General features: G+C 37.0%; 1 long non-coding RNA gene across 6 annotated transcripts in view; it reads left to right on the top strand.

Annotated features, from left to right (window-relative positions):
* The window catches only part of LOC147356955 (uncharacterized), a 431587-nt gene that overhangs the window by 30391 nt on the left and 374396 nt on the right, over nucleotides 1–26800 (top strand). The window contains exons 2-3 of one of the 6 annotated variants that reach the window (XR_015143677.1): nucleotides 22602–22788; nucleotides 23243–24545. The exons of 4 other annotated variants lie outside the window; for them this stretch is intronic. This is a non-coding gene — a long non-coding RNA (uncharacterized LOC147356955). Of the gene's footprint in view, nucleotides 1–22601; nucleotides 22798–23242; nucleotides 24546–26800 lie in introns of those variants that run through there. One more of the 6 variants, XR_015143678.1, reaches the window with a different exon arrangement.

Below are 26800 nucleotides of genomic sequence, written 5' to 3'. Positions count from 1 at the left end.
AAATAAAATGGGCATGAATTTTGAGACCAGAGTACTGAGTTCACATAAAATGTGGATCCTTCCTACCGAGCATTAACCTTGTCATCTCTGAGGCTCTTTGCTACTGAAATGGAGATAGGGTCTCTTTCACGGGTTATTGTGTGAAACTAAATGAAAATATGCTAAGCCAAGACACCTTACATATAGTACTTGTATGTTTGTTTTTTATTCTTTTCCCTTATTTGGCGTTCACAGAGCAGTGAATGTCAAATAATGGTGGTTAAGATGTAGTATGGGGCTTGTATGGGCAATACTACCATCATGCAATCAATGGAGGTTTCTGTGTAAGGAGTTGAGATTTATTCTATGAATTTTTGAATGTTTACTTTGTATAATGAGTTATGATAGGTGTACTAAATGACGTGCATGAGAGGAATATAAAACTTTAATCAGGCAATCTGAGATTGATGATTCTGGAAAATTAGCATGATGAACTTGTATGTGGAATGAATTGAAAGAATGTGATAATAAAGTGGTCCACATATGAGATGCCAGGGGTTTGGATAAGGACAATTATAGAAGAGTAGAAGAGTAGCCATCAGTATTCTGGTGGCTGTGTAGAAGGGATGGAAGAGAGAAGGTCAGAGGACCAGATTTCAAACCTGATAGCCTGAAAGAATGGTATTCCCTAGTAACCATGGTAATAGCAAAAGAAAAGCCAGTTTAGGGAAATCAATAGGTAAAAGAAAGTTTAGGGATACACAGTACGTTGGCAGAGTTTTGATTAAATTTCCTGTCAGTGGGAGATCACAGCATTTTTGACAGCATACCCCAAGACAACACAGAGCTTTTACATCTATATGAAGCCTCTCTGTTAATTTAAAAAGGCTATTTCTGTCTACCCTTCAGTACCTTTAAGTAGGAGAAAAGTCATTTTAAAAGAATTGAATTCTCTTACAAAATTTAATCTATTAAACTAATAGATCCATGTTTTGTGAAAGCATAACATTTTATTTTGGTGCAACTTCTAGACAAAGTTTATATCTATAAAAAAAATATGCTGAATGGATTGTATGACATCCAAGTGAGGATGTCATGAAGTATTGGTGTGTGTGTGGGGGATCCTAATAGTTGAAATAATTGAACACTTAAAATATAACAAAAAATTCCTAAGCATGATTTCCTTGATCATTATTCTGTGAGATAGACTGTTCTTTTATCCTCATTGTACACATGAGGAAAGTGAGACTCAGAAGGTCAGAGAACTCGATCAAGGTTGCACAACCAGAAAGTGGTTATGAATGGACTGAGTCTGAGTAGTGGCACCTGATATTTGAGCAGCAGTGATAGTTAAATGTGTAATATTTAGTTTAACAAGGGAAACAGCACAGAAAAGCAGAGCCAAGGACAGAGTCCTTAACTATTTATTCAAGAAATATTTAAATACTTCTGTAACTGTATGAACAGCAACACTTACATGAACAGGGGACGAAGACATGGCACAGTAAGTCAGAGGATGTAGAGCGGTGGTGTGGAATTTCCTTTTAAGAATGCTGTTCCTAGCATTTTTGATGGGAAAAAGGATGATCGAGAATGTCAGATGACTAAGAGGTTGTGAAGAATAAGAAGAAATAAAATACTAGAATTTGCCAAGGTGGTCATTGGAAGAACAAACAGGACCATCAAGCATGAAGTTAGGAGAGTGAGGCAGCTTACAACACAGCTGCACTGATTATGGGTTCATATTATGTCCCCAGGCAGATTCGAAGGGGAAAAGAAGAATGATGATGATTACGTGTATTATTTTTGCAGTTGTCTTTTTAGATTTAAATAATAAGCTTATAAAAGCAGTTTATTGGGGGGTTTAATAATTTAACATTTGTTGCTTTTTGTAAACAAAGAAAAGAGAAAATTGCATATTTCATTTCTGCTTTGCCTCAAGTTGCTGCTGCATGAAGTGTAATTTATAAAGCAGCGAGCCTGAGCGTTGTGTGGCTCATAAATTATTTCTGAGAGCCTTCTAAAGGAGAAGCTGGAGATGCGTGGAGCAGTGGCAGCACCACTGAAATGTGTGTGATCTCCCGTAGTGGCTGCTTAGAAATATAATGCTCGTTTGAATGTTTAGTTTAGTATGCTGGTTGACAAATCAGTCACATTACTTGCTAGTCACATCTCACGATTGTGTGTCTTAAATGTACTTTTTGGTTATTGTAGAATACCAGGACACTGATTTGCCTTGATAAAGTGACATTTTCAAAGTTTGCCAAGCTTCAGAAGCAAGTAAAATGGTCTTTTATGTTTTAAAAGTTAAAAAACATTTTAAATTTTAATGCATTTATATACCTTAATTAATTAGAATTAAGCTTGTTTGTATAATAGAAATGAGTAAAGCTAAATGTATCAGCCAAATCAAAAGATCAACTTCTCTTTTTCCTTTGGTAAAGACTATTTGACACCACAGTATAATCTCATAGTCTATATAATATCTGTTATTAATTTGACTGTTTGTGGTTTTTCTTTACTTTAGCTGAACATTTTGACATAGAGGAAAATGACCATTGAATTCACTTTCTTCCCCCTCATGTTTCAAATTTCTGTGTTGCCGTCTTGTACAAACATATCTGACTTTTCTCCTGAGTGAGGCTTCCCTTTCCTCACCATCTGATAGAGTTCAGTATTCAATCCTGTACAAAAGCATGTAGGGCAGGATAGCAGTCATGGAAGACAGCAATACAAGTAAGTTCTATAGTTTTTAAAACAATATTTCAACTGGAATCAATGTACATCTTTGGCTAAAAATATTTTTTTTCACTTTATGTGGACTAACAGAATATTCAAAATACATTCATAGGGACTAGCCTGGTCTGAGTAGTGGAATTTTGATATAATGAGAAGAATGAGTCTTCTTATTAAGATTACAATGTAATCTTAAAATACACAAAAGAAAGAAGATGCTTACATGCTCCTTGTATTTGAGGGCACTGATTCCTAAAAAGAAAGAATAAAATACAAATTCAGGCTATATATGCCTGAATCAAAACTCTGTTACATCCAAATACATTGCAGACATAGCAAACAGTGCCCTGTACTATTTTAAAGACCAGGGATTCCATTCCTTTTACAATGTATTAACTAAATCAGATACTTAAGCCATGATACAAATTAAAGTTTATTTAATTCTGCTGTTACATCTAGATTCAGATTCCTACTAGGGATAGCTTGACACACCCTCTTATAAGTTACCCAGAGTCAAAAAGGAAAAAGGCAAAGAAAAATCTCACCAGGGTGATCAACTTTTTCCTCAACACATAACAAGATTACTTCTTTTCTTCTTAGTCATGTATTTCCCCTTAGAAAATAATTTGCTGTCATGTATAATATATATACATATATGTATATCTCTCTGTGTATGTGTATATATCCGTATATATATCAGCTTTTAAATGTGAAATATCTTTTCCTAGAATGGAGAAGGGGTAAAGGCAATGAACAGCTTTTCACTCTTTGTAGCAAGTATTAGTAAAATATCTGACTAGATACGTCAAGATTTTAAACCATTTAATTTTTGACAGGCTGAATGGGTTTCCCTTAATTTGCAGATTACTGCTGGAAGAACTCTCTTTGCAATATTATGAAGTAGGCAGGAAGTCATCAAATATGTGCACTGCTGGGAATCAGACAGTAGCAATGTCTTCCATTGAATTTATCACTTTGACTACTTGAGCCTTTTAATCTTCTGATCATTGGTGCTTAGGCTTGACTTATAGACTGGCTACAGGAAATTCAGAAATGTCATACGTACATTAATTTTCAATCAATTGATTTTTAGACAGTGTACTTTACACAGAAGGATATTATGAGTTGTTAGCCTATACTATTACAGTGAGTGTGCTTCCCTGAGCACTGGTTTCCCATTGCTTGTCCAGTAAGCCCACAGTCCATAGCATGGCAGCATGTAAATCATTTCTCTAAGACACAGATTTTTTTTTTTTTCCTTTAGACAAACTGAGTGCCTGTATTCCCTGAGGGTGCCTCTGCAGTCTAACCATTCCGTTCTTGGACTTTTTACTATTCTATCCATTTTCTTTCTTTCTTTCTTTCTTTTTTTTGTCTTTTGAAATATCTCTAAAAGCATAGCCTAAAAGTTGCCTCTATGGGGAGTTCCTGGCTGGTCCAGTGGTTAAGAATCCACCTGCCACTGCAGGGCACACAGGTTTGATCCGTGGTCCAGGAAGAAAGCACACGCCACAGAGCAGCTAAGCCCGTGAGCCAGAGCTGCTGAATCCTGCTCACCACAACTGGAGAGTAACCTCTGCTCCTCGAAAGTAGAGAGAGCCCTCCCACAGCAACAAAGACCCTTCACGGTCAGTTGCAAAGCAATCATTTTTCTTCAAGTTGCCTTTACTTAGAAGCCTTTGGTGTTCTTCAGAGAACCATTCTGTCGTTCACCTTCAGTTGGTAATACTGCAAGGCTCTTAGTGTCTGTGTTCTACTGGTCACACTCTGTGTCTCAATTTTCTTTTCTTTTCTGAGGCCAAGATAAAGTTTTGTTCATCTCACGGCACATGGCATAGTACCTTGCCCCCTAGGAATGCCCTCTGAATATTTGTAAAAAGAATAAAGTGAGACAGATATGGTAGGAAACCATATATAAATCTAGGAGACATATTGGAAATATTAAAGAACCCACAAGTAACCATGAGGAGGGTAAATAAAATAATTAAGGACAGTGATTCCATTAGTAAGCCTCTACTTTATGCCAGATGTGTATATAACTTTATACAGCATGTTAAAGTTCATTCTTATACAAGCTCTAAGGTTCTCATTCCATGTGTGAGAAAACAAACTCAAAAAGTCAGTTTTTTCCTTCCAGAAGTTATTGGTTTAAGTGATTTTGTAAGGATTTAAATATGGGCTTCCCAGATCCCAGAACCTATGTTCTTTCCTTGCATATAATTTAAAATCTCAAATTACATTAATCCTTTGCTGTAAAGATATTTGTAATAGCTTTAAAGGAACAAAGGTATCAAGCATTTTTCCAACAACCTATGAAATTATTATTTTATGGAAGATATGTCTGAGGGAATAATATAATGAATGTATTTATTTAGGATCATATCTGAATACTCTTATTTGTAGATCCAGCTAATGGTAATAAATATTTAATTGGAAGAGTATATGAAATAAAACATGAAAATAGAATTTATGCAAACTCATTGGGTAGGCTTTCAAGTTTTGTAGTAAGTGGTGTATGGATTATGATTTATTTTAAAAGAAGCATTACACTAGTGTCAGCCTAAATTTGGTGGGACAAGGGAAAGGAAATGAAGGGGGTAGATAGAGGGCATGTTTACTTTTGCAGTTTTAGCAATACGATTTAACATACTTAGTGCCTTTGTTACACGGGCTTTTTTAAACTAAACACACACACTCATAAGCACTGTGTATTATCTCCTCATGTCTCTTCCTAATTTTGCAACTCATTCTTTATTCCACCATCTCTGCCCTTTTCAGCATTTCTCTGATATTTTTTGGTGGTGGCTGTCCTAAGTTTCCTACATATATCCTAGCATAAATTAGACATCACTTCATAAATTAGACATCACTTGTTCTCTTTATTTTATAAAGTTTCCAGAACTTTATAAAGAGAAAAGCCAGGGTTAGGTGACCTTTCATGATGCAATCATAAAAGTAGGTTATACTCATTGTTATGTGAAGGAATGTAAGTTCTTCCCAGCATAGACCAATAATTCTATTCTTAAAACGGAAGGAAAATTGGTAGAGATAACTTCATAAATGGTGTTTTTTTCTGGACCACAAAACTATATATTCACTATTTATTATCTGTACTTTAAATATTATAAGCTGAACCTTAGAAAACAAGGTTTTTACATATGACTGCGTAAGTAGGGGGCTTCCCTGGTGGCTCAGATGGTAAAGAATCTGCCTGCAGTGTGGGAGACCCAGATTCCATCTCTGGGTCAGGAAGATCCCCTGGAGAAGGGAAAGACAATGAACTCCAGTATTCTTGCCTGGAGAATCCCATGGGCAGAGGAGCCTGGCGGGCTATCGTCCTTGGAGTTACAGAGTCAGACACAGCCGAGTGACTAACACACAACACACACACACAAGTAGTAAACTTCTTAAATTAATAACCACTGGATCTTAGATTGAAGCTCACATCTCTCTCAGTCTTAATCTGTTTTCCACCACACTTCTGATTAGAAGTTCTGTTTTAACATGGAGCCTAGATTAGCAAAGGGCATGCAGACTCAAAGATATATACAGGAAGTCCATCTTTTTATATCCAGCATGCATTTAGGGAGCCATATGTTAAAGTAGTTCACTCTTTCCAAAAGACTAATGGTATAATTTTGAGTTATATTTAAGCCATACAATATGTTTTATTTTACTTTTTTACAAGCTTTTTATTTTGACATAATTATAGATTCTCAGGAAATTGTAAAGATAAGACAGAGGGGAACCATATGTATACCCTCCACTCAGTCTTTCCCAGTGCTTGTGTCATACAAAATCTCAGCACCGTGTCAGAACCAGAAAACTGACATTTGTACATGTGTATTTATTTCTGTCATTTGCTACATCTAGGTTCATGCAACCACCATTGCAATAGAGATACAGAACCTCAGTGACCTCCCCATTCTTCTCGTTTGCAGTCATCCCTCTGCCTCATCTCTAACCCCTGGGAATTAATAGGCTGTTTTCATCTCTCTTTCTTGTCTTTTGATCTTATTATATTATCATACATGTATGAAATCGATTATTATGTGACCTTTGTAGACTGGTTGTTTTTACTTAGAAAACGTCCTTGAGATGCACCCAAGTTGTTTTGTAACCCAAGTTGTTCCATTTTATTGGTGAATAGCATTCCATAGTATGGATGTAGCACTGTTTGCTTAACCATTCACCCACTGAGGAACATATTAATTGTTTAGAGTGGTTGGTCTATGATAAATAAAACTATTATGAACATTCGTGTGGATGTAAGTCCTCTAGAGGAGGAAAAGGCAACCCAGTTAGCCACTAAACAACAGCAACAAAGTTTTCATTTATTTGAAATAAATGCTGAGGATTGCAATTGCTGGGTCATAGGATAAGTACATATGTGTATATATGTGTGTATATATGCATATGTGCATGGGGTCACAAAGAGTCGGACGCAACTGAACGACTTCACTTTGACTTTTCACTTTCCTGCATTGGAGAAGGAAATGGCAACTCACTCCAGTGTTCTTGCCTGGAGAATCCCAGGGATAGGGGAGCCTGGTGGGCTGCTGTCTATGGGGTCACACAGAGTCGGACATGACTGAAGCGACTTAGTAGCAGCAGCATATATATAAATATATGTTTAAAAATAACCAAAGTATTTTAAGATAGCTTTTATTTTCCTTGTTTGCTTTAGTTTTGTCACTATTTTTAATTTTATCTCTTCTAATAGGCACGTAATGATAACTCATTATTGGTCTTAATTTTAATTCTCTAATAGCTAATAATATTGTGCATATTTTCACGTGCTTATCTACAATCTGTATATCCTTTTCAGTGAAGTACCTCTTCATATGTTTTGCCCATTTCCTAATCGGACCTCTATTTATTTTTTAAAACTATTGAATTTTGATAACTATATATATCAGAGTTTTGATAAATATATATATATATCAGATATGTAGCTTCCAAATAGTCTTTCTTAGTAGTATGTCATCCTCTTACAGGGTCTTTCACAGAGCAACATTTTTGATTTTAGGAGTTCAACTTATTAATTGTTTTTTCTTTTATGGATATGCTTTTGAGGCTGTTTCTGAGACTCCCCCCTCCCAAGTCCTAGGTTTTAAACATTTTCTCCTATTCTAAACAATTTAGAGTTTAATGTTTTATGTTTAATTCTATGATCCATTTAGAGTTCATGTTTATATAAGGTGGAAATTTAGATGCTGCATTTCTTTTGTATGGAGATTTTTTTTTTTTTGACCTATGGCTATATTACTGATAATTTGAGTGGGATAGAATTTAGGTTTAAAACCATTTTCCCTTGTAATTTTGATAGTATTGCTGGCCAATCCTCCCCCATGCAACATTGCTGATGACTGATACCATATGATTCTCATCTCTTTATATTTTTTTGTTGCTGGTTTCGTGAAATAGTTTAATACTCTTACTTAGTGTGGTTCTGTTTCATTCACCTAATAAACTGGGCACATGATCATTTCAATATAGAGCTTTATGTTCTTTAGATCTGAAAGTTTTTCCTTCATTATTTTCCAGGAAGTTCTTCTCTTAAGGTTTATTTTCTTTTTCTGAATCTTCAGTTTACCAAGTAGATTGTGAACATCTTGAGGTTTATATTTATATTTTTGGTCTTTTTCAGCCATTGTGAACCTTTAGTCTAAGATTCTGCTTCATCTGCTCTGATGCATGATCTTTTTTTCTTCTTTATAGCATTTTAACTTTTTCAAATTAAACATATCTTTTTTACTCAAGACTCTTCTCCAAATATCTTTTTTATTTTGGATATATAGAGTATTTATTCTTTTAATATTACTTCACAATGGTATTCCTTCTCTTGAAGGAGAAGCAATAAATATATTTGCAATGTTACTTTTTAAACAAAAAAGTAGAAATAATTGTATATCCATTTTTTAAAGTCCCTAGTAAATATTTTTCATTATCTCATAATGAAAATTATTTTTCATTATTTCTTTATTTCATAATTTTCATTATTTCCCATAGCATTATAATTTTCTAGCCTATGCGTCTAATGATTTCATGGAATTTAATGATCACCCTGGGGCTTCCATGGTGGCTCAGTGGTAAAGAATCCGCTTGTCAATACAGGCTAAACAAGTTCGATCCCTGGGTCGGGAAGATCCCCTGGAGAAGAAAATGGCAACCCCCTCCATTATTCTTGCCTGGGAAATTACAGTCTATGGGGTCACAAAAAAGTCAGACAAAATTTAGCAACTAAGCAACAATGATTAACCTATCAGTTTAATCATTTCAGGTATTAAGTACCTGGGCTTAATTTTTAACCATTACTCTCACTATGCCACTTATTAGGTATTTAGGTATGTCTGATTCTCTGAACAGTATATATTAGCATACAAAAAAAAGTGGACCATTATCTACACCAGATGTACAAATATCAACTCAATGGATTAAAGACTTACACACATCCTAAAATTATAAAACTAACAGAAAAACAAAAAGAAAAGCTTTTTGACATTGGTATTGGCAATGTTTTCTTGGATATGACACCAAAAGCACAGGCAATAAAAGAAAAAATAGACAAATGGAATTGCATGAAATGAAAAAGCTTCTGGACAGCAGAGAAAACAATTAATAGAATTAAAAGGCAAACTACAGGATAGGAGAAAGTAGTTACAATTCATATATCTAATAAGGGGTTAATGAAGTTAATATACAAAATATATTACAAACTCATACGGAGACTTCCCTGGCAGTCCAGTGCTCAAGACTCTGAGCTGCCATTGAAGGGGGCTTAGGTTTGATCCCTGGTCCAAGAGCTAAGGGCCCACATATCATGTGACATGGTCAAAATAAATAAGTAAATAAAACTCATACCACTCAATAACAGATAAAGTGACCTGATCTAAAACATGAGCAAAGGACATGAATTGACATTTCTTAAAGGAAGACATATAAATGGTCAGCAGGTAAACGCATGGGTGCTCAACATCGCTAATCAACAGGGAAATGAAAATCAAAAGTACAGTGACTCTCACCTCACATCTGTTAGGATAGCTATTATAAAACCCAAAAGAGAACAAGTGCTGATGAGGATGTGAAGGAAGTGATTATTTCCCTTTGTCTACCTATATCAAAACACAAAGTTATATGTTTTAACTGTATAAAGTTGTCATTTGTTTATAACTCTATAAGGCTGAAAAAACAGTTTAAACACATCTACATTTATTTAAAATAATACAATTTTTATCAGATTACCTATAGCTCTTTGACCCAGGAGCAAGGGAGAAGGTAAATGGTGAAGAGTTTGCACGGCTACATGCAGTCAGATTAAACAACAATGCAGAACTCCTATTTACCCCGGGTTCCATATTCTCTGCTTTAAGTGGCCTTGGTGGCATGGCTAAACTGTGTACATCCAGTTATAGCTGACTGTATTTGTTATTACTTTATATGGATGTAGGAATCAGTACAATCTCCTGGACTTCCTTGGTAGCTCAGTCAGTAAAGAATCTGCCTGCAATTCAGGGGGCCCGGGTTTGATCCCTGGGTTGGGAAGATCCCCTGGAGAAGGAAGTGGCAACCCATTCCAGTATTCTTGCCTGGGAAATCCCATGAGCTACAGTCCATTGGGTTATAAGATTTGGACATGATTTAGGGAGTAAACCACCACCATATATATATTTCCATGCCTGCATGCTCAGTCATGTCTGACTCTTTGCAACCCCATGGACTGTAGCCCACCATGCTTCTTTGCCCATGGGAATTCCCAAGCAAGGATACTGGATTGGGTTTACATGTCCTTCTCCAAGGGAGCTTGCTGACTCTGGGATTGAACCTGTATCTCCTGCCATTGGCAGGCAAATTCTTTACCACTAGGCCACCTGGGAAGCCTATATATATGTGTGTGTGTGTGTGTGTGTACATATATATACATATATTCACATACATATAAATCAATACAATCTGCTATGTTATAACCACCTAATTAATTACCAAAATCAGTCTCATTGCCACATTGCCAATTGTTGCATACCTCCTTGCTGATTATCCCTCAAACTCATCAAATCCAATGTGTCAAAAAATGAATTTCTCACATTCCATCTTCTATCATTGATTCTTCAGTTTTTGCTTATGACCATTACTATGCTCTCAGTCTCTCATTTGTAAACGTTATAGTTGGTATTATTAATGTTATTAATGTAAATTAATATGGGCTTCTCAGGTGGCACTAGTGGTAAAGAACCCACTTGCCTATGCAGGAGACTTGAGATGCAGTTTGAATCCCTGAGTTGGGAAGATTCCGTGGAGAAGGGAATGGCAACCCACTCCAGTATTCTTGCCTGGAGTATCCCATGGACAGAGAAGCCTGGCAGGCTTACAATCCATTGGGTTCAGAGTCAGACACAATTGAACCAAGTTAGCATGCATACATGCATGAAGATAGTGTATTATCAGGTCATGTCATTTAGATATCACTCACATATGTATATAGCTCACAAGTCATGTATATGTATCACAGCGAACTGTGGAAAATTCTTAGAGATTGGAATACCAGACCACCTTCCTGCCTCCTGAGAAACATGTATGTAGGTCACGAAGTAACAGTTACAACCAGGCATGGAACAACAGACTGGTTTAAAATTGGGAAATGAGTACGTCAAGGCTGTATATTGTCACCCTGTTTATTTAACTTATATACAAAGTACATCATGTGAAATGCCAGGCTGGATGAAGCAGGGGCTGGATGTATCACAGGCTGGAATCAAGATTGCTGGGAGAAATATCAATAACCTCAGATATGCAGATAATACCACCCTTATGACAGAAAGTGAAGAAGAACTAAAGAGCCTCTTGATGAAAGTGAAAGAGGAGAGTGAAAAGGCTGGCTTAAAACTCAACATTCAGAAAAGTAAGATCATGGCATCTGGTCCCATCACTTCTTGGCCTATAGATGGGAAACTATGGAAACAGTGAAAGACTTTATTTTCTTGGGCTCCAAAATCACTGCAAATGATGACTGAAGCCATGAAACTGAGAGACATTTGCTCCTTGGAAGAAAATCTATGACCAACCTAGACAGCATATTAAAAAGCAGAGACATTACTCTGCTGACAAAGGTTCATCTAGTCCAAGTTATACATTTTCCAGTAGTCATGTATGGATGCGAGAGTTGGACCACAAAAAAGGCTGAATCCTGAAGAACTGATGCTTTTGAACTGTGGTGTTGGAGAAGACTCTTGAGAGTCCCTTGAACTGCAAGGAGATCAAACCAGTTAATCCTGTAGGAAATCAGTATTTCCTGAATATTCATTGGAAGAACTGATGCTGAAGCTGAAACTCCAGTACTTTGGCCACCTGATGTGAGGAGCCAGCTCATTGGAAAAGACCCTGATGCTGGGGAAAATAGAAGGCAGGAAGAGAAGGGGATGACAGAAGAAGAGATGGTTGGTTGGAATCACTGCTGGACATGAGTTTGAGCAAGCTCCAGGAGATGGTGAAGGACAGGGAAGCCTGGTGTGCTGCAGTCCATGGAGTTGCAGAGTCGGACATGGCTGAGTGACTGAACAACAATGACACAAATCAACCAGCATTACCCAAGTATCCAACTAAACTAACACATTTGTCTTCAAACTATGCTGTCTCCAGATTCTTGTTTCTCTCCAGCTCATCTCATATATCTTAGAAGAGTCTTACTGAAAACACATATAATCTCATTAGTTTCTGTCCTAGGACTTTATATGTCTGTTTCTTCCTAAATTTTATGTAAACTTCTTTGGATGACTTTCAGCATCTTCCACATCTGGTTTCAGCCTGATTTTCTAGATTTTCTTCCAGAGTGTGTTGTTTCAAGTAGATTGGACGTTAGGAAAACTGTCTTTTCCCCACTTTAATTTACTCACTGTGTGCCTTTGTTCATACTTTGACCCCCCTCTGGAATTGCTTAAACTGCACCATCTTTACATTTTTAAATTCTGAATTTTGACCATAAGTCAAAGTTTGGCTTACACTCTTTCTTCTTTCTGATCCACAGAACTGGAAGCTGTCGTGTTCCTCTGAACTTTCATAGCCTCTGCAAAATGTCTAATCACTTCTAACTAGGGAACTTTTAATGTCTCTCCTTCTAGATTTATTTTTAACTTGTAAAGTTTGTTTTTTATTCATCTTTGAATTTCTTCTCAGAACTTAGCATACTACTTGATACATAACAATACAGTTGTTTACCATGTAATATTAATAGCATTAAATGTAAAAGTATAATTCAATAGAATAAATAACTTGAGCGTTTTTATTCCTCTCTCAACAGCTGGGGAGACTTCCATAGCAACATGGCTTTAATTTTGCCATGGATGTATCTGCAAGATGGAATTCATCATTAAGTAGAATAGTGTTGTTGAAATAAATAAGCTCCTATATCTCTCCCTGCTCATAATGTGAAAAGGCAAAGAACATCTATCCTGAATATGTAGGTTTTTGGAGTTTGGGGCAAGATCCAATGTTTGAACTGTTTCCTGTCTCTACTGACCACCTTTCCTCATTTGTATTATAGCCTCAGGCAACAAGATTATAGCACAAAGATTTGGCTACAGTTTTACATTAATTGCATGACACACCTCATTTGATAAACATCCCTCTGCTTTATAGAGTCTATGAATTGCCTAAAAATTTTAATTCCTCAGAAATGTTTTCTTCACAGCAGAGTAACAGGTGGCAACACAGTTTAATTTTTCTTATATAAAAGCTGCAGTTTGCATAGATACCTTTTTTTCCCTTAACAATAGCCAGCAGATAAATTACAAGACATTTCCACTTTCCACTCTTTTCAGAAATAGACACCTCAGAGTCAGAAGCAGTCAAAATGTTGCTTTGATAAGCAGGAGACCTGGTTAATTTCAGGGTAATGGCCTTGAGAGGCAAAAGTAACAATGGAGTAATACATAGCTTGTTTTCTTCATGAAGCTGACATATATCCGAAGGGAAAAAGAGGCTTGGTAATTGGATTTTGTGCTCACACTAATGGGATCAGTCCTGTATATTTTACTTGCCCATTACTTTTTTCACTGAATTTAGTGAAGTGCTATCATTTATTTCCAATTCGACCTAAAGATATGAAGCCACTGACAAATGGAAAATTTGTTAATATTAAATTTGTGATTTATTGTATTATGTAACTTTTACTTGTGTAATTCTGATTGGGATAAACTCCTCTGATTCTGTTTAAAAGGAGACAAAAATGGCTCATGGGATTATTGCAATAATTGGTCTATTTGAAATTATATAAAATTGCATAATGCTTTAAAAATAAATTCAATCATATTTATAATGTGAAATATGAGATCCTATTAATATCAAACTTTAATATTTCCATATCAATAGATTTCTTGAGCATAGTACCCAGTGTCTGCAAATTATTTCATGATTTATTTAATTAATCCTCTGTTAAAGTTTGTGTTTTTTCTCCTTTTTTACTATTTAAGATGATGCTGTGATGAACCTTGTCATGTGGACATATTTTACACATATGTCGTTGTATCAGTGTAAGTTCCTAGAAATGAGATTTCTACATCAAATTCTATGCACAATTTTTATTTTGATACTTAATGTCAAACTTCCCATTAGAAACATTTTACCAATTTGCATTTACACAAAGAGCATTTCCCCAAAATTTATCTATGACTTTTTATTATTTTGAACAAAAGCTTTGCTATTCTGATTTAAAAAAGCAATGAAATGCCATAGCACATGTAATGGCCTCTTTTGTTAAAACTCTTATGTGCAACTTTTAAATATGTTTGATTCAGAAAAAATATATGGAGACAAATTATTAAGGGAACTTACTAAGCCCTTACAAGTAATAAAACCAACTTTTTCCAGGTAATTGATAAGCATCTGTGTTTAAAATTGTTTCCAATTCTTTTACCTCCAGGTTTATAAATGGAGTTCATGATATGAAATAATATAATATGTATATAGTGTATAACGTGAAATTAGTGTTAATTTCAGTTGATTTGCATTATTGTGTATATGTTTCACAGTATTAATTTCAACAGACATGAATCTTTGTGTATCATTAATTTTTTAAAATTGAGGATATTATATTTTATTTTGCATATAGGATATGGTCACATTGCCAATTACTTGGATTTTACTCATACAAATGAAGACAACCTTCTTGGTTAATTTTGTTTGATTGGCCAGTACAACAAAAATAATCACAAATATATACATATATTTTTTTTTTACTTATTAAATTACTTCTAATAGTTATCTCAAAGTTAACATTTGAGATGAAAGCTGTATTTTTAAGGTGTGAAAATTGATTCACTTAGTTCATAAAGCTGACTACCTGGAGTGTTAAAATTGGAGCCCAAGTTTGTCCAAAAATTTTAGAGGAGTCTAATTTGGCCTCTTCCTTTCTCCTTCCAGGCCAGTAATCCTGACGATAACACCACTGTTTAGTTCTTTGTTGTGTATTTTAAAATAACTTTTGTTTCATCAAGTGATGCAAGATAAAAAGGAGTATCATTTTAAAGTAATTCCTAGCATTTTTCTAATCTGGTCTCACAAAGTCTATCCAGGTTTGTCTGTCCCTGTACAAAACATCCTTTATTCTTTGTACTATAGAGTTGTAATAAATGGGATATATACCATTTGGTGATGGTTTAGTCAGAAGGCGTGTCTGACTCTTTGTGACCCCATGAACTGTAGCCCTCCAGGCTCCTCTGTCTCTGGGATTTCCGAGGCGAGAATACTGGAGTGGGTTGCCATTTCCTCTAACAAGGAATATTCCTCACCCAGGAACTGAACCTGGGTTTCCTGCATTTTAGGTAGTCTCCTGTATTGCAGGTAGATTCTTTACTGACTGAGCCACCAGGGAAGTCCCATATACATTTTAGTATTAATTATTCACCATAGACTAGTCATGTATTATTTCCATAATAATTATGTTATAATCTTTCATATAGAATATTACTTTTTCATAAGAAAACCTAAAAAGATCCATGTTCTCCCTACAACATCTGCCCTTAGTTGTTTGTCTTATTCACTCACTCAGTCATGTCCAACTCTTTGCAACCCCATGGACTGCAGCACGACAGGCTTCTGTGTCCTTCACTATCTCCCAGAGTTTGCTCAAGCTCATGTCCATTGAATCGAGGATGCCATCCAACCATGTCATCTTCTGTCATCCCCTTCTCCTCCTGCCTTCAGCCTTTCCCAACATCAGGGTCTTTTCCAATGAGTCAGCTCTTCACATCAGGTGGCCAAAGTATTGGAGCATCAGCTTCAACATCAGTCCTTCTAGTAAACATTTAGGGTTGATTTCCTTTAGGATTGACTGGTTTGATCTCCTTGCGGTTTAAAGAGTCTTCTCCAACACCACAGTTCTGAAGCATCAATTCTTTGGTGCTGTGCATTCTTTATGGTACAACTCTTATATCCATATATGACCACTGGAGGAACCATAGCTTTGACTAGACGGACCTTTGCTGGCAAAGTCATGTCTCTGCTTTTTAATATGCTGTTTAGGTTTGTCATAGCTTTTCTGCCAAGGGGCAAGCATTTTTTAATTTCATGGCTGCAGTCACTGTCAACAGTGATTTTTGGAGCCCAAGAAAATAAACCTGTCACTGTTTCCATTTTTCCCCCATCTTTTTGCCATGAAGTGATGGGATCAGATGCCATGATCTTAGTATTTGGAAGTTCTCGCACTGTTGCAAAAGTTCTAAGCCCCACAACAGACTTTCCAACCTGGGGCTCTGGCAAAGGCACTGAGAATCCCCAGGGAATCTGACTTTGAAGGTCAGGGGGATTTGATTTTAGAACTTCCACAGGACTGGGGAAGCAGAGACTCTTGAAGGGTACAAACAAAACCTTTTGAGCACCAGGACCCAGGAAAAAGGAGCAGTGACTCCGTATAAGAGACTGAGTCAGACTTGCCTGTGAATGTTTGGGAGACTCTGGTGGAGGCGTGGGTCAACAGTGGTCTCTGTCTTCAGTTAATCAAAGCAAAATTCTTGTTATTACAAGGCAATGTAAAACTAAAATAATAAGATATACAAGGTAGAACACCTTCATTCACACGCACAGTGCAACTTAAATACAGAAGGGGCAAATTTCATCCCTATTATCACAGTTTTTAAAAAGATTTTATTTTGTTTTTTTATAGTTTTATTTATTTAGGCTGTGCTGGGTTTTCGATCCTGAACTGGCTTTTTCTGGTTGTAGCGGGCTGAGGCTACGCTCTAGTGGCGGCCTCTCTTGTTTTGGAGTACAGGCTCTGGGCGTGCAGGCTTCTGTGGATATGACACACGGGCTCAGTAGTGGTGAGGCATGGGCTCTAAGGCACAGGCTGAATGGTTGTGGCATGTTTGCTGCACAGAAAGTGGGGTCTTCCTGGCCCAGGGATTGAACCCCTGTCTCCTGCACTGGCAGGAAGATTCTCCACCACTGAGCCACCAGGGAAGCCCTTAAGAATTTTTTTGTTTGTTTAAGAGTTTTAGGTTCACAGCAAAACTGAGAGGAAGTTACAGGGATTTCCCACATACCCTGTGCCCTACACATGCATAGCATCTCCAGTTATCAACATCCGCCACCAGAATGAAAATGGAAAAATCTGCATCAATGAAGCATAAGCAGCCAAAGTGCAGAGTTTACCTTAGGGTTCATTACTAGTACTGCATATTCTATAGGTTTGGACAAATGTATAATGACATCTCTCCATTATTGTGGTATCATACAGTATTTTCAATGCCTTAAATTTTTTTCTGTGCTCTGCCTATTCATGGCTCACCCACGCAAATGGTGGTAGCCAGTGATCTTTTCACTATCTCCATAGTTTAGTCTTTTGCAGAATGTATTCTTTTACTTTAGTTAAGTTCAGTCACTCAGTCGTGTCCAACTCTGAGACTCCGTGGACTGCAGCACACCAGCCTTTCCTGTCCATCACTAACCCCCAGAGCTTTTTCAAACCCATGTCCATCAAGTCAGTGATACTATCCAACCATCTCTTCTTCTGTCACCCCCTACACCTCATGTCTTCTATCTTTCCCAGTATCAGGGCCTTTTCCAATGAGTCAGGTCCTAGCATCAGGTGGCTAAAGAATTGGAGTTTCAGCTTCAGCATCAGTCCTCCCAGAATTGACTGGTTGGATCTGCTTGCAGTGCAAGGGACTCTCAAGAGTCTTTTCCAACACCACAGTTCAAAAGCATCATTTCTTTGGTGCTCAACTTTCTTGACAGTCCAACTCTCACATCCATACGTGACTATTGGAAAAACCATAGCTTTGACTAGATGGACCTTTGTCGGTAAAGTAACATCTCTGCGTTTTAATATGTTGTCTAGGGTGGTCATAACTTTTCTTCCCAGGATCATGTGTGTTTTAATTTCATGGCTGCAGTCACTCTCCACAGTGTTTTTGAAGCCCAAGAAAATAAAGTCTTTCACTGTTTCCATTGTTCCCCAACTATATGCCATGAAGTGATGGGACCTGATGCCAAGATCTTAGTTTTCTGAATGTTGAGTTTTAAGCCAACTTTTCAACTCTCCTCTTTCACCCTTGTCAAGAGGCTTTTTAGTTCCTCTTCACTTTCTGCCATAAGGGTGGTATCATCTGAATATCTGAGGTTATTGATATTTCTCCCTAAATTTTTGATTCCAGCTTGTGCTTCATTCAGCCTGGCATTTTGTATGATGTACTCTGCTTATAAGTTAAATAAGCAGGGTGACAATTTACAGCTATGACATAATTCTTTCCCAGTTTGGAACCAGTTTGTTGTTTCAAGTCAGGTTCTACCTGTTGCTTCTGACCTGCATACAGGTTTCTTAGGAGGCAGGTAAGGTGGTCTGGTATTCCCATCTCTTGAAGAAATTTCCACTGTTTGTTGTGATCCATACAGTCAAAGGCTTTATGAAGCAGGTCAATGAAGCAGAAGCAAAAGTGTCCTCCATGTCTTCTTGTGGCTCAATGGCTCATTTCTGTTTAGTCCTAATAATATTTCATTGTTCGAATATATTCGTGCATCTACTGAAGGACATCAGAGTTGCTTCTAGGTTTTGGCGATTATGAAGAAAGTCGATATAAACACCATGTGCAGGGTTTTGTGGGAGTAGGATTTTAACTTCCTTGGGTAAATGCCAAGGAGCCTAAGTGCTGCACTTTATGGTAAGAGTATGTTCAGTTTTACAAGAAACCACCAGAATGTCTTTCAAAATGCTGCTCCCGTTTGCATTTCCACTGACAATGAATTGGTGTTCCTGCGGCTCCACATCCTTGCCAGCATTTGTTGTCAGTGTTCTGGATTTTTGCCAGATATTAGGAGAGGTATGTAGTGGTTTCTTGTTTTAATTTGCATGCCTCTGATATCATGTGGTATGGAACATCATTTCATATGCTTATTTGCCATCTGTATATCTTCTTTGGTAAGATATTTGTTGAAATCTTTTGCTATTTTATTAGATTGTTTAATTATTGATTTTTTGAGAGATTTTTTTGTACATTTTGGGTAACAGTCCTTTTATCAGAATTGTATTTTGCAAATATTTTCTCCCAGTTTGTGACTTGTTACTTGTCTGCCTATTCTCTTGGGAAATGATTTTTCATAGCTTAAGAAATCTCACTTTCCCAGTCTATTCTTAGAAACATCAGTTTCCAATTATTTCAATATAGCTTCTGAATTATAGCCTGAGTCTAAGACTTTTGTTGGAATGGTTTAGATTTTATAGGCTTGCGTTTCATGAGATTTGATATCACTTATTTTTCAACATGAAAGTTAAAAGAGATAAGTAGTTTTTAATAAATGTAGATGAAGCCAGTCTATTTTTCCATGAGTGGAGATTCTTAACAGTTAAAATTTTGTAAATATATATCCTTGTGTGAATACTTTTGGTTTTTTTGTGTTCCAATTTCCAAGTGCAGCATAATCATTATTTCCATTTTTCCAGTGTGAAATTCATATCCAGGTGAAATACTATTCCAAAGGGAACAGTATATCATGTTATTGACTTTTAGTTCAATTTCACAACCAGTGCAACATGAAATCACTGTTAAGTGAAATTATTAATGCCTTATCCTTTTGTGAAATAGATGTCTTTCAGGAAAAAACCTAAGCAAGGGGAAAATTATACCAAATGGAGACCAGTATCAAACTGAAGTGAAAATTCTCCCAGGGAGAAAATTATTTAAGTGGAATAATTGTAAAATTATTCTTGTGGAGTTTGTCATCCTCCTAGGGCTTTACAAACTTCGTTTTTACCTAAATATAACTGAATATAGTTGGTCGCAAAACATATTGATCTTTTAATATTAAAGAAAACTCTCTAATGCTGATTTTTTTGGTATTATGACTCTAGAGAAATACACGTGTCTGTGGAAAAAATAATGTTTGTGTATGTATCATTTCTATCTCTAGCTATGTATTTGCTTTTCTTTGTCACTTGTTGTATTTCTCAGGAACAAATAATGAAATAGGCTACAAACACTGACTTGAGGTGAAATGGGTTTTGACAGTCAGTTTTTCCATACAAGCTACTTTTTAGATATAAATTCTGTATCGTAAATCTAATAAATAATTATGATCACTGCGCTGTGCATATCTAAAGCTTAGTACCTGACTTTTTTCTGTCCTAAATGTGCATTCTGTTTGCATCATCTCAATAACTATTTGAATAACATTCAGTCAATTCATCCATGCCACTTTAAGGCTGATGTTCAAATCTTCCTTTGCAGAGCTCAAAAACCTTCTTCTCAGCTTCTTATCTTTTTATCTCCACTGAAAACTTCCCCAAACCCGCCAGCATGTTCATGTTTATCTCTTGGTCATCTAGCTAAATGGCTCTTTCTTTTGTAATTCCTCTTTCAGTCAGTTTTTCTGTCATTTACTCTGTGACCTGAGCAGAAGCAATCCAGGAGTCATTTTTGACACTTTCCTCTCTCATAGCACATCCTGTGTAGTTTCTTACTGACCCTTCAATTGTCAATTCATGTTCTCTTTGCTTTCACTAATCTAGTGTAGCTCTTGGGTGATGTACCTACATATTCACCTGGAGTGCCCCCTCGCCTTCCTAAAGGCCACACTCCATGATGCAGCATGATTCATCTTCCTGAAAAGTAAACTTGTGATCATGTTGGTGTCTGACCAGACGTCATGCAAATGAACGCAGTTTCCTTCACAGCCAACCTTTATGTGAATGCAGAGGGGAAGCTGCCTCTACGAGGTTAAAGGAGGAGTGACTGAAATTTCTTCACCTCAAACTTCTCCCTTTGCAGAAGCATCATGCTGCTGCTGCTGCTGCTAAGTCGCTTCAGTCGTGTCCGACTCTCTGCGACCCCATAGACGGCAGCCCACCAGGCTCGCCCGTCCCTGGGATTCTCCAGGCAAGAACACTGGAGTGGGTTGCCATTTCCTTCTCCAATGCATGAAAGTGAAAGGTGAAAGTGAAGTCGCTCAGTCGTATCTGACTCTTAGCGACCCCATGGACTGCTGCCTACCAGGCTCCTCCATCCATGGGATTTTCCAGGCAAGAGTACTGGAGTGGGGTGCCATTGCCTTCTCCGGCAGAAGCATCATACTAACTGGAATTTCCATCTTCCTCTTTATTTGGGTTCCTACATTGAAATCTCATTTTAAAACCCAATCTTGGTTTTTGAAATACACCACTTATTTTGCACTAGTTTTATTTTTACAGAGAAGTGGCAAAGCTAATGCAGAGTTCATATAGATGCCTCACCTATTCCACCCTCCTCCCTTAAATTCTTAGAGATGGGAATACCAGACCACCTGACCTGCCTTCTGAGAAATCTGTATGCAGGTCAAGAAGCAATAGTTAGAACTGGACATGGAACAACAGACTGGTTCCAAATCGGGAAAGGAGTTTATCAAAGCTGTATATTGCCACCCTGCTTATTTAACTTATATGCAGAGTACATCATGAGAAATGCTGGGCTGGATGAAGCACAAGCTGGAATCAAGATTGTCAGGAAAAATATCAGTAACCTCAGATATGCAGATGACACCACCCTTATGGCAGAAAGTGAAGAAGAACTAAAAAGTCTCTTGATGAAAGTGAAAGAGGAGAGTGAAAAAGTTGGCTTAAAACTCAACATTCAGAAAACTAAGATCATGGCATCTAATCCCATCATTTCATGGCAAATAGATGGGGAAGTAAGGGAAACTGTGGCAGATTTTATTTTTGGGGGACTCCAAAATCACTGCATATGGTGACAGCAGCCATGAAATTAAAAGACACATGATCCTTGGAAGAAAAGCTATGACCAACCTAGACAACATATTAAAAAGCAGAGACATTACTTTTTCTAGTAATGTCTAGTACATCTAGTCAAAGCTTTTGGTTTTTTCAGTAGTCTTGTATAGATGTGAGCGTTGGATCATAAAGAAAGCTGAGTGCTGAAGAAATGATGCTTTTGAACTGTGGTGTTGGAGAAGACTCTTGAGAGCACCTTGGATTGCAAGGTGATCCAACCAGTCCATCCTAAAGGAAATCAGTCCTAATATTCATTGGAAAGATTGATGCTGAAGCTGAAACTCCACTACTTTGGCCACTTGATGCGAAGAACTGATTCATTTGAAAAGCCCCTGATGCTGGGGAAGATTGAAGGTGGGAGGAAAACGGGATGACAGAGGATGAGACAGTTGGATGCCATCACCGACTCAATGGACATGAGTTTGAGTAAGCTCCGGGAGTTCGTGATGGACAGGGAGGTCTGGTGTGCTGCAGTCCATGGAGTTGCAAAGAGTCAGACACGACTGAGCAACTGAACTGAACTGTATGTATGTTCATCAAAACTGAGAAACCAGCATGGGCACATTACTGTGAAGTAAACTCTAAGACTTAATCAGATTTCATCTAATTTCCCACTGATTTCCTTCTTCTGTTCCAGGACCCATTCCAGAATGCACAGTGCCTTTCGACAGCATTGATTTTGATAGAGACAATTAATTGCAGTTTTTGAAAACATATAAAGAATTTTTTATTAGATAAATAAGCCAATAGAGGACAACAGTCTGCAAAATTTGGAGGGAGCACTTTGGGGTGTCTGAGAGGTCTGCTCTTGTGTGGGACCCCAGGTGAGATGGGTATGTATGGCATTGGGACAGACCCTGGGAAACCAGGGGACACCCTGAGGACACTTGATTTAGGGATTCAGAGTGGAGGGCGGTGAATAAAAGAACAAAATGAATCATTGTACACAAGCATTTCCATTCCTAATTTGTGTAGGAATAATATTTGTTGATAGATAATGATCAAGTCATTATGAGTCCAAACCCAGAATGAGAAAATATTTGAAGAAAACATTAAAAGCATATGTACCATGAGCTAGAACTGCAGATCTGCAGATTTCTTAAGAGATCCTTTGTGTAGCGTCTAAAGGAGATACCAGTTTGAAGATGGGAAAATATATCCTGAGTAACTAGTTTGTTACCATCTGTCATGATGGGCTTTTCTTCAGCTGCTACAAAAGTTATGATTGGCCTTAGGTATTTGAATGTCATATTTCTATATTCAAACGAATCTTCTCAGGTTCTCAAGGGGACAGACAGAACTTCCTGGCTGACTCATCTACCTTGGAAGCTGAGGGGCATGTCTGTGTGTTTGTCAGCCTCCCTGGAAGCGTCAGCTGTGGCCCCTGCAAGGGGCAGGATATTGGATTAACTGTTCCACTTCTCATTTCCTGGGAACATATTGTGTAGTTCCAAGGACATGATAAGAAAAATCCTGCATTGAAGTCTTTTTTAAAAATGAGGCATTACAGAAGATTTACCTGCTATAAACTGCGTGGGTAGGGGAAGAGTTTGTGGGTGTAGGTTTGTGTTCTGGTTGTTCTAGTCTATGGAGTTAGATTTTCCATTTTAAGATAGCATAATGTGCTATTGAAAATGAAGGGTTTGTTCAAGTACTGAAAATGAAAAACATTCAAAAAGCACATTATTCTCAGATCAGAGTTCTAAACTATATTTATATATATACTATACTGTACTATATCTTATTACTATATTAATGTGAAACTTTTGATTTACTAATTGTGCAGCTTTATAGTACATATTTCAGTTTTATCATGTGTTTATTATATATGAATATGTAAATAATTAATAAACAAGCAGTGACAAAGCATAAAAATAAAATGAATAAAGATTTACTCCTTTTGATAAGGTGTCAATAACTTTCTTATTTATTTATATTTTTAATGTTTAGGACCTACAGTTATAATTAGAAAAAAAGCAAGGATCAGGATGTTATTTTATTGGAGTTGGATTTTATCAATATGCCTCTAGATTAGAAAAGTCTCAAGTCATAAAACTTTCCACTATTTCCAATGAAAATTCAGCTGTAATGTCAAATCACTAAAAGTTTATTAGGCACTTGTCATAACAACACTAATTATAAATTAGATCATTTTATATTCTTGAGAATGGGAAAAGTAATTACACTGGTGGTTTCACTAGCTGATGAACCATTTTAAGAGTTGTTTTGGAAAATCAAGGTGTATTGTTCTTTCTTCTTCTAAATGAGTGCTTAGTATAAAAATGGGTTTAATAGAAATCTAAATTTAATGGAAATAAAATAATCCTATGAATATTGACTTGATTTTATTAATGAACTTTAGTATAATTATGTTAAAGATGTAAAGCCTTAGCTTAGAATTTAAATATTAGAATTTTTATTCATTATATAAGACTTCAATTTTAAGAACGATAGTTTAATTAGATAAGAACAGTGATGATAATATTACCTGTTGTAGACTCTGTTCTTTGAAAATATGCTGATTGTGGACTTTACAGAAGACATGGAGATTAAAATCTTTGTGAATCCTTAAGCATTGTAATTAGCCTTTATGTTTCTTTTTATGTGTGTGTGAGCCAGATTTAAAAGCATACCCATGATTTATTTAGGATCAACCAAGCTGAAAAAGAATTTTTCAATATTTTTAGCTTATTCTAAATTAACTTTGTTTTATCTTATGCTCTTTCCTATTCTAAATTTTTTCTAAAACTGCTAATGTAGAAGTAGGAAATAAAATTCACAATATAGTAAATCATAGAGGGGTTTCCCTGGTGGCTCAGATGGTAAAGAATCTTCCTGCAATGCAGGAGACCTGGGTTCAATCCCTGTGTTGGGAAAATCCCCTGGAGAAGGGAGTTGGTGGGCTGCAGTCAAAGGGGTCACAAAGAGTTGGACATGACTAAGCGATTAACACACACACACACACATGCACACACACAGTAAATCATAAATATCACATCCTGATGAAGTTTTTAAAGTTCATTGTTTTTGTAGCCCTGTTTTAGATGACCAATGTTTTTCTTACAAGAAAAGCTTGAAGAGATGATTACACCACCTCCTCACACACACTCTTTCCTTTATGTTTCTTTTTTTTTTAATGCTCTGAGCTACAGAATTAACATTTACTAAGTTTCTACTACATGAGGGACTTTTCCAAGTGGTGCTAATGGAAACGAATTCACCTGCCAATGCTGGAGTTGCAAGGTTTGATCCCTGGGCTGGAAAGATCCCCTGGAGTAGGAAATGCCGACCCATTCCAGTATTCTTGCCTGGGAAATTCCATGGGCAGAGGAGCCTGTGGGCTATAGTCCACGGGGCCACAGAGTCGCCATTCTTTAGTTTTTAGCCTCTCATGCAGTCCTTGTCATGTGAAACATCTCATGTACATATATGGTTGCAAAATGTGTTTTGCTGTGTGAATGCATGTCCTTTTATTTTTGTTTTTTTGGCTGCACCATGCAGCTTGTGGGATCTTAGTTCCCTGACCAGGGATTGCATCCATGCCCTAGGCAGTGAAAGTATAGAGTGCTAACCAGTTGACTGCTAGGGAATTGCCCTATTCTTTAATTTAAAAAGCTAAATGATCCTGTGCTGTGTATTTCACTTTATTTCCTAATGTCTCTCGGCAGCATTATGCTTTAAAAAAAAAAAAAAGATTCAGCCATGTTGCTATGTGTCCTTTGCTGTAACGGACTCCATTCTGTTTGCACACACGTCTGCCCTATACTCAAATGCTCCACTTCCCAGCAACCATGTGTTGAGCTCCGCCGATCATCCTCTTCTGACCTTCATCACCATTTTGTTTCAGATGAGGAAACTGAGGCATGGGGAGTGGAGTCATCCCCCCAGCGTTGCATGGCTGGGATTGGAACTCGGGTACTCTGCACCTGGTTTCCAGAAGCACTGTTAGCTTTCCCTGGGCACTGCTCTGATTGAGTAGCCCTCTTGTGTAATTTATTCCAAAAGGCCATATCTAGAAGGATTCCATGAGCTTCAGCTTGACCTTTGGACTTAGCTTAAGCAGAATAATTCACTGATCCACCCATGAATCTGAACTCTATTAGCATTTATAATGAGGCACACAGTATGTAATGAAGAGTTGACAATATTCATTTTTATAGGACTCGTCAAAACTGAAGTAGAAAGGGAACTGCCATTTATTAAATGCCCACTGTGTGTCAGGCATTATAGCAGAAATTTCATGTTCAGTAATCAACTTTATCCACTTAGCTGCCCTGTGAAGTAGCTAAAATGACCTTTCTCCATCAAATCTGAAAAGCAGCCTGAATTTTCGCCATTGATTATCAATAGAGTCAGAGTTCAGTCAATATTGGTTGACCCCCCAAAGCTCCTGTTTTTCTTACTGAACCACAAGGTCTTATTTTTATGATTCTGTTCTTTACAAAAAATAAATAAAAAGACTGAAGCCAGTTGCTTGATGACCCAAGTGTTGATCTCATTTTGGCAAATTGTAGGCAACCTCAGCCAAGGTTTGTGTGAAATTCTTTCCAAATACCAAAGTCTATATACTCATCATTTTCTTATTTTTAAATAACCTATAGGAGGCAGCAAGAATAGAAAATGTGTTTTTAAAATTAATGGGAAATGAATTTTCCTGGAAAACAATCACTTCAAAACTAACTTGATTAGAGTTAGAAATGGGATCTCATATTACAAAGCTGGTGGCATGCTTAGGGCGATTTGAACCTCACCCTCCTTTGTTTATTGGTGTCCAGATGGACACCCAGATGATGTTAGAACATGGTTTCTGTTACATTTTCCTCCAAGTGAAAGTGA

The sequence above is a fragment of the Bos grunniens genome, chromosome 16 (assembly GCF_055505025.1).
Source record: "Bos grunniens cultivar Pamir isolate PY7600 chromosome 16, Bosgru_T2T1.0, whole genome shotgun sequence".
Taxonomy (NCBI): Eukaryota; Metazoa; Chordata; class Mammalia; order Artiodactyla; family Bovidae; genus Bos; species Bos grunniens.
Note: the sequence above shows the minus strand (reverse complement) of the source record. Positions and strands in the feature narration are given on the sequence as shown.